Source organism: Peromyscus leucopus, chromosome 19 (assembly GCF_004664715.2).
Source record: "Peromyscus leucopus breed LL Stock chromosome 19, UCI_PerLeu_2.1, whole genome shotgun sequence".
In the NCBI taxonomy this organism is placed as follows: Eukaryota; Metazoa; Chordata; class Mammalia; order Rodentia; family Cricetidae; genus Peromyscus; species Peromyscus leucopus.
In genome coordinates, this window is record NC_051079.1 from 52643300 (window position 1) to 52651975 (window position 8676).

The 8676-nt window shown below is 45.8% G+C and overlaps 1 long non-coding RNA gene across 1 annotated transcript; it reads left to right on the forward strand.

Moving 5' to 3' along the window:
• The first annotated feature begins 1976 nt into the window (after window positions 1–1976).
• On the forward strand, window positions 1977–7241 carry LOC119086284. Its single transcript, XR_005089535.1, has 2 exons — window positions 1977–2096; window positions 6883–7241. It is a non-coding gene; the product is annotated as an uncharacterized LOC119086284 (long non-coding RNA).
• Window positions 7242–8676: the final 1435 nt, after the last annotated feature.

The window sequence follows — 8676 nt, forward strand, 5'->3', positions numbered from 1 at the left end:
GAGGTGATGATGCCTTTCCCCTCATCCCCATCCGGCCACTGCCAAGAACCATAGACTAACAAAAACTTCAGTGCCAGGCATGGGAACATCCCTTCCAGGTGTTGGTCAGGGGAATCCAAGAGACACCCCCAAATAATACAGGTTATTGCTATTGCCCTTGGTGGCTTCCCAGAGCTTGAAAGTGAAACCCCATTGCTGAAGACACCGTACACTTCAGACAACGGACTTGGAGGAGCCCCGCTGGAACGGACTGCAAGCCTCCTTGTTGAGTAAGGACTAGCTTTCATTAATGTGAGTCAGTTTTCAAGGTTGCTTAAAGAGGTTTGGAAAAGGCAGTTCCTATCTCTGGGGTTTAAGAAAATCATCCACAAGTTGAACTTGCTTCATCGTGCCTTTATAGACAAAAAAAAAAAAAGTTTTGTTGTGGGTATTTATTTAGTTATCTTTTCTTTGAGGTTGAACATTGACCCCAGGCAGCACTCTGCACCCGCTGGGCAAGCAGTCTACCCTGTACTACATGTCCCACCCCACATCTCGGCTGTCTGACTGAAAGGACATCAACTCTCAAGGACAGAAAGAAAGAAGCTGCTGGAAGTGACCTGGTGAAGGGAGGGATGCCCTGCCCTTGGAAAGAACGTCCATATGCCGAATTATGAGGAGGTCATTTCACTTGAAAAGGAGAACTCCCACAGTACTTATGTAAAGAAATATGATTACTGTGAGTAGGAGAAGTAATAAAAGAGCCAGGCACAAGACACCACCAGTGGCCCACGGGGCTACTCAGCAATAGGACTCTTAGAAATCACCTCATCGCCATATGTGCCGTAACTGCTGCAGGAAACTGGTTCCCAGAAGGCCCTTCGGGTAATTTTTTTCCTCAGGGTGGACTTTGGGCTTTTACCTTATGGATGTGTTTTCCAGTCCCTCTGAAGACACGGGAAGACCCAGTCTTTCCAAGGGGCAAGGATGCAGGATTACCTCAGATAGTCAAACGACACCAGGGGAGAGAACTGAGTCTCCCAAGGGAAGGAGGGGGCAGCAGCGAGGCCCACAAACTGCCACAGTTCTTTGATCCTAGAGACCAATTAACTGTAACACAGCTGGCCATTCACTTTTACCTAAGAGAAGAAATATGACCACTAAAAGAGTGAAGGGCAGGGTGACAGGACCCACAAGTCGAGGCTACGGATCACTTCTTTCTCAAGAAAGGCCTGACCTCACCTTAGATGACCAGAGAGAGTATAAGAATGGGTTTCTTTTAATGCTTAAGAAAGCAGCCTGTCCAAATAACCCAAAGCAAGAGAGAAATGACTAGGGACAACTCAGTGTGTTTAGGAACATGCAGCCTGGGTGGCTGTCACTGCTCATGTCTGTCCTGACTCCCAAGGGATCATCAGCTCTGCTTGCCTGGTCTCCCCTTGGCTTCCCAGAGCTTAGCTGTCAGGGAAGGGCTTCATAGACAGTCGTGTAAACAAGTGATTAGATGCCAGTTCATCGGAAATGACCAAGACCATGAGGATCGGCTCCCCGGGATCAGTCAAGACTCCTGAGTAGGATGAGCTAGGAGGTGTAACCTCACGGGTTCATATGGCCAGGTGGCTTCTCCAGTTCTAGAAGCCTGAGGTGATGGCGCTGGGTGTCACTCCCCTCCAGGGTGAGGAAAACACTGGAGTTAAGTTTCGATCACCGTCCTGAGAGGAAAATGTTCACCAGGTTCAGCTGCCTGCTTCAGCCCTTGGCCTGCGTGTCCCCCTGCAGATGGTGTACACCACGTAGCGGAGGGGGCATAGGGAAACTGGACCTTCAGTTCTGCTTAGTGTTTGACCAAAGGTGACTCTGACTTAGTGGACTAAGGTCATGCCCTCCCTTCCCCCACAATCGATAATTTAATGTGACTTATCAGAAAGAGAAGGAATTGTTTACTTTTAAACCCTGGATCCCATAAAGGGGCAGCACAGAGGCCTAAAAGCCACAGACGCTCGGGACTCTCACCCACAGCTGCCCTTGAACCCCCAGCAGAAATAGGGAACATGGAGGGACCATCCTGCCAGCCAGACAAGGGGCCCTGGGCTGAAAGAAGGCAAATGCTGACTGAGGTAAGTACCTTCTCCCGGGCCTTGCTGGCCCACTGTGGGAATAAGGCTGTTCTTCAGGGGTACTGAGTGAGGGTCAGGGACTGACTAAAGGGCTCCCTCCACACAGCTCCTGAACAATATCAGGTAGAAGATATAATACTCAAATTTGTCTGCAGTGATTATTCACTCTCTTCAGAAGGCCTGAGCAAAACTGGACACTTCCTGGAAGCTTCTTTATACTCCTTAGACAAGGGGAAGGTGAGGCTAGAGAGACACGGAGGACCAAAGGCCGGCTTGTATTTCTACCCTAGGAGTGGCTAGAATAAGCCAGCTCCCGTTTTAAAATGGCCTGGTTATCAAAAACGCCAAGGGCTTGGGTGAAGATTCTACCGGTGTAATTAAAATGGGGTTGGTTTGACCCAGAATCCTGTTCTTTGCTTGTGTTTCAGACTGAGCGCACAGGCCATACTCACCATGCTCTGTTCTTAGATGTCTAAGATACGTGCATCACAATTGCTCCTTTTGCACGTGTGTGCCCAATTTGTACTGCCCCCTCAAAGATGCTAGAAGTAGCTGGCCACCTGCACAGAGATGAAACTGGTGAGACTAGGAACCCCAACCAAGCCTTGGCTCTTCACGAAAAGTCCACCAAGACCCTAAATGCTGAGAAGTTGCCCAACTGATTCTCTCTTCACCTCCGGTTGGAGATTAAATGCTGATTTCGCTCATGTGTGAATAAGGAACTTTCCAGATTTTTCTTTCTAGATGGGTTTCCTTGAAAAGAAAAGCTGCTTTGTTCTCTGTTGACAAGAACATTCTATTTTAGAAGTTCCATGTGCTTTCAGAGATGACAAGACTCGGGAAGTATGAACTGACTGCCTTTGTCTTTGTCTAGACTATAATGGCCTAAAACAGTCAAATGGGTACATTTAACTCGTCTATTCTACCTGACAGTAAATGTGGATTTGCAATACAAAAGTATCGCTACTTTTTGCTTTTTAAGAAATCCTTGTGTGGTATTGATGGGTTATTTTTGCAGCAAAGCGATTCTGCATAGTCCCCAAAGCAGTCCCTTTTTGGTCCTACGAAGCTGTCTGCAGGATGCTCTTCGCCCCTTTGAACAGACTGAGAACTTACTGTGTCGTGATCTCCTGGTACTTGTAAATCCAAGACGTCTTCCTGGGAGCTGTGGCACATACTGATGCCTTTGGTGCAGGTTAGACTCTTTGAAGGCCCCTCATCTTTAGTGAACTTTCATTCCCACTTAGGAAAAGCGATGCCTCGGCGTTAAACAGAGCAAACCGAGGCTAACTTGTTTTTCATGCACACGGATTCAACGGGAAAATTCCATTTGGAATTCCTCACAGCCCCTGGAAATATCTAGAAATTCCATCCTCTTGGGGAAAGGGAGGAGCTGGCACTGAAATTGAGTTTTAAGAGTCAGGCACTTAGGAACACCCCCTCACTCGGCCTCCCTAGGGGAAGTCTAGGGAAATAAGGCGTTCTCGTTGAGATGGTGGGAGGTTCCTGGGGTCCCAGCAGAGGCATGATCTCACAAGGCCTTTCTGAGCCGTGGGAAACGCTGCTGGCATTCAGACATGTCACCCTGATTAAAATCCAGCACCTTTGTCTTCAACATTGTTGTTTTTTTTTGGGGGGGGGGGATCATAGACAATAACAGGTGTTGCGATTTCCCAACCAGCTCGCACACTTCCTGTTGGATATTAGCTAGCACTGGTGAGGTCTCACGTGTTCAATCCAAACCTTTAGAGCAGGAGCCCTTTTAAAGCTGAAGGATGAGACTAGACCATGTGACTAGAAGTTGACCCTAGACTTACCCACTTTGGCTTTCTTATGAGTGATACATTAATTAGTAAATGACATTTGGATGAGCAGGAAAATACTCTGTTGGCCTTTTCAGATTGCCTGCAGAGGGGATGACAAGATTTAATCACTGGGTCAAAGAAAGCGAAGAAAAAAAAAAGTGAATGTTTCACCAATGTCTAAACATTGTTCACAGGGTCCTAATAAATAAAAATTTATTTCTTGATGTAAGATCATAAAATCATTATGCTGTATAAAAAGATATTTCAGTAATAATTTGCTAAAAAACTATTGACCCAAAGTCCCTTTCTCTGCAAAACTATGCTTCACAGTGACAAATAAGTATATTTGAGTTAGATAGGTCCCAGCCTCCCAATTTGAGAAAAGTATTTGTAAGAAGGAATTAATTAGGTTATCCAGAAGGGGAAAGGGGGACTTCGAAAATTTAAAATTCTCATTATTTTTCTCATTTCAAAAGTCCTGTAAAAATTGTGGAAATTCAGGCATACAAATAAAGGGAAGAGTAAGACAGTAATCCCCTTTCTACCTGGTAGAGAGCCACTGTAGCGTGAATGCTACACAATCTTCACAGAAAGAGTCCAAGCTGTATGCATTGTTTTAAAAATCACTTCTTTGTTTGAAACCAAATCTTAATTTGTTTCCAAGTCAACAACCATCTTTCTACAATTCAGTGACTGGGAAGAGAAGACAATGTACTGTGGTGAGCAGATTGCCGTTTTCCTGTGGCTGGGCATTTAAATGGCATGCAATTCTTTATCTTAAATAATGTCACTATGAACGACCTTATATGTAAGAAACTGTATTTGTTTATTTAGTTAGTTGGTTAGTTATTTTACCTTTTCCTTGAGATGCGTGCTTGGTTCACGACTGGTCCACAGAGGGGAGGGATTAGGGGAAGTTTGGATGTGACACACTGGTTCTCTCCTCTTCTTTCATGATCACGCTTCCTCCTGCCTTCTGTCTTTTGCAGATTAGCACAGACAGGTCCTCAGACCCTGCTGCAGAGCCCAGAGAAATGGACTAGGCCAGAAAGTATGGAGCTTTCCTAGCGCTCCCCAACAGGAGCTGTGTCACTCGTGAATGCTTCACCTCTACTGGCCGCTCTCATCAAAAGTGCAGAAGTGGCTTCTGGAGCCTCACTCTAGAGTCAGAGCATCCCCAGAGCGGTGAACACGAAATGGGAACTTCTGGTCTAGGTCCTTCAGGCAAAGAGACATCAGTTTAACCTATCTCTTGTTGGAAGGAGCTGTAGAGAAAGGACAGAAGGACAGGTCACCACTTGTGTCCCCTATCACTGCACAGTCAGTGCAGAGGGTTTAGGGCAGGGCTGGGCATCAGGACCTTCCTGGTTTCATTTATTCCCTTTACATCATACAAAGCTTCCCCTGAGGAATGCTCGTCTTAGGGCTGAGCAGCACACTTTTCCTGCTGCCTGTCAGGGCCACAGAGGAACAAAAGAAAGCCAGTTTTATAGTGCAAAATGAGCCAATCAGCAGGATAGAAAAGGAAAGGGAAGATGAAGGAGGAGCCAATGGTTGTGGAATATTAGCTTAAGACATGTGACATTCGTTTATGCTGTGGAATATTTGTTCAATGATGCAAAGATGTGTTGTATTCTTTTATGTTGCGTTTGTTTAACTCTGTGAAGCTGTGTTACTGTGCCTGTTTAAAACACCTGATGGTCTAATAAAGAGCTGAATGGCCAATAGCAAGGCAGAAAAAAGGATAGGCAGGGCTGGCAGGCAGAGAGAATAAATAATAAGAGTGAAGGGTGAAGATCGAGAAAAGGAAGAGGACACCAGGGGCCAGCTACCCAGCTACACAACCAGCCCAGAGTAAGAAGGAAAGAAAGGTATGTAAAGTAGAGAAAGGTAGAAGCCCAGAGGCAAAAGATAGATGGAGTAATTTAAGAACCAACTGGCTAAAAATAAGCCAGGCTAAGGCATTCATAGACTTCTAAGAATAAGTCTCCATGTATTTACTTGGGAGCTGGGTGGCAGGCCCCTGAAGTGCAAAGAGTTAAAAACAAAACAAAACAAAAAAAACCTAGCAATAGCTAATACCCATAGGAGGGTGTGGGGGTGCTGTCCCTGCAGGATCTGGCTTAAAGGGATGATTTCATGGTTTGCATGGGAATGAGGGACTGAGAATGCCAGAGGATTCATTTTCACTAGTTAGATACAGCTGGATTTATAGCTAAAGCCAATTTCTAGTTAAATGGTAATGACTCAGCTGTTCTGGAGGTGGGAAACTGGCTCCAGTCTTCTCCTTTTTCAGTATTTGGGAAAATAAAGGCTTAGGGAAAACTTGTATTAACTCTCATTCTCTACTATGAGCAGAGGTTGGAAACCATATTTAACCGGAAACACAAGTAGACCAGAATATACACTTACAGGGCAACCTTTCTGCTGGCAAATGAATATTAACTAATTTCTTCTTGTCCTGTCTTTCTTAGTTAGATTTCTTATCTTCTACCTGCTACTCTACTAGAGAATGACTGTGCTGAATATGATTTAAAGTTTGAGCAAGGTAGGGTGTCCCTGTGTCCAAAAGATTCCACAGAGAGGAGGCCATAGCCTAGTGCCACAGCTCCATAAACAAAATCACAAGCTCAGAGTGGTAGTGTATGCCTTTAATGCCAACACTCAGAAGGTAGACATAGGTGATCTCTGTGAATCTGAGGCCAGGCGGGTCTAGATGGTGAGTTCAAGGCCAGCCAGGGCTATGCAGTAAGACCATGTCTCAAAAGAAAAGAAAATCATCATAATTTTCTTGAACTGAAGAACTGATCACATTTGCTAATGATAGGTTGGAAACCATGATGAGCCAAGAGTTGATGGAATCTATTAATCCAAGGGAGTCATTTCCATGTATAATTTGCTTTGTGTAAAGTATCTATTTCCTCCAGGAATTCAAGCTTCCTAGAAACAGGTGTTAAACAAATTTTCATCTATTTCCATAGGAGTTTGTTCCTCTTGGCAAGAGGCCTTCACGAATCTCCTTCAAGAAGCCGGGGGCTCCTGTGACAGCATAGAGCCGCAGAGGAGTCGCTGACAGTGAGGACGCAGAGATGTGAAGGTGACATTACCACCTGTGAGCCGACAGATTTCCCTTAGCAGAAGCTGTGGAGTGTGACAATGGTGTTTGTGTGCAAACCATCAAACGCCATTATCACACTAAATAGCTACTGCTAGGCAGCTCATCGGCTCCGCAAGTGTCCTGGCATCTGTTCTCTCTGAACAAGAAGTTTTGTCTTCTACTAGCCCTCTCTCTCCACGGTGTGTAATTTCTGAATAAAATCTGATATTCTTGCGTTCATAACCGTACATCTGCCCGAAGCCTACCCCTCACCTGCTGATATGAAATCAGTGATTCCGATGGTGGCATGAGGGAAAAGGTCAGTTAAAACCAGCCTTTCCTACGGCAACCTCCCAACACAGATCACCCCTGAAACCCCATTTCTCCCAGCACTAGACACATTATTCATTTTGATGTGAGTACCAGCTAGGTCTTCTCTGATCCCAAGTCACTGCTGACACTGTCTACCTGGAGACAGCCTCCTTGGATCCAGCAGGTGGAGGGCCCAGTCTCCAAAGCCCCTTCCAGGTGCCCCTTGAATATCGCAAGTCGCTGTCCCTGCGCTTCTGACCCACCAGGTATAGACGGGTGTTCCCACAACTGTGTTCTCCGGTCCAATTAGCATGCTAGTGCTTTCTAAGAACCCAGGAAACATGCTGGCCAGCTCATTCAAAAGGATAGCTTAAAGGCAAAGCGGAGATCCACTCCAGGAACCACATACGTTCAGCTACCCAGACGCTCTCCAAAACTGTCCTTCAGAGATTTATGGGCACTCCTTTGCATAGGCTTCACTCAGCAGACATGGAAATGTGTCGGGGATCCGGTAAGCCTCATGGCCGATGGTGAGACAATGTGTGCAGAAGGTGAAGAATGAAACTTGAGTCAGTAGGATCTTTGCAGGCACCAGGTCAAAAACTTGCAGAGTCCGACCTCGTGGTTGATTTGTCTTATGCATGTAAGCGCAGGAAAACACTGGGAAAGGTCAGCACGTGGCAAATAACACAACCAAGCTTTAGGCATAGCGACTAGAAACTCCCTGCCAAAGTAGCAAAGCACCTGGGACCTCTGCAATAGGAATTGAGTTCTCTTGGCTGATAAACAGAGCTCATGGCGAGGGCCTAAAGGATCAGTGACAAGCGTAAGGATAGACTCCTGATGGGGGGTGCGAAGTACACAGGATCTCTTTTGTAAGGATGGGCTCTATTGACTGAGACACAAAGCTCAGGATTAGGGCCTAAACAACACTCAGGATATTGTGGGGGATTCAGGCGGAGGCTGGCTCCTAATAGACTAGCAAAGGATCACCAGGTGGTTTGACCACCCCCTCCCTTGGCATTCCAGGGAACCAAGCATCACTCATTTCCTCCCACTGAAGAAAACAGGCCTGTGTGATTGTCAGTCTTGACTTCTCCAACACTTACTCTGAGCTGTGCTTCCTACAGAAATGTGATGGGATAAAAGGAAAGGAACCATCTAGGTCCAATGATTGGGTGGGAGGTCAGCAATGCTCTCTATTCAGATGTTTCTTTACAGTCTTAGGGAAGGAACCCTCAGAAATGAAGAGGAATGATTATCAGACAAGGCAGATTGGAATTATGAGCCAGGACCCATGGATGAAAATATATGTATTTACACACACACACACACACACACACACACACACACACACACACACACA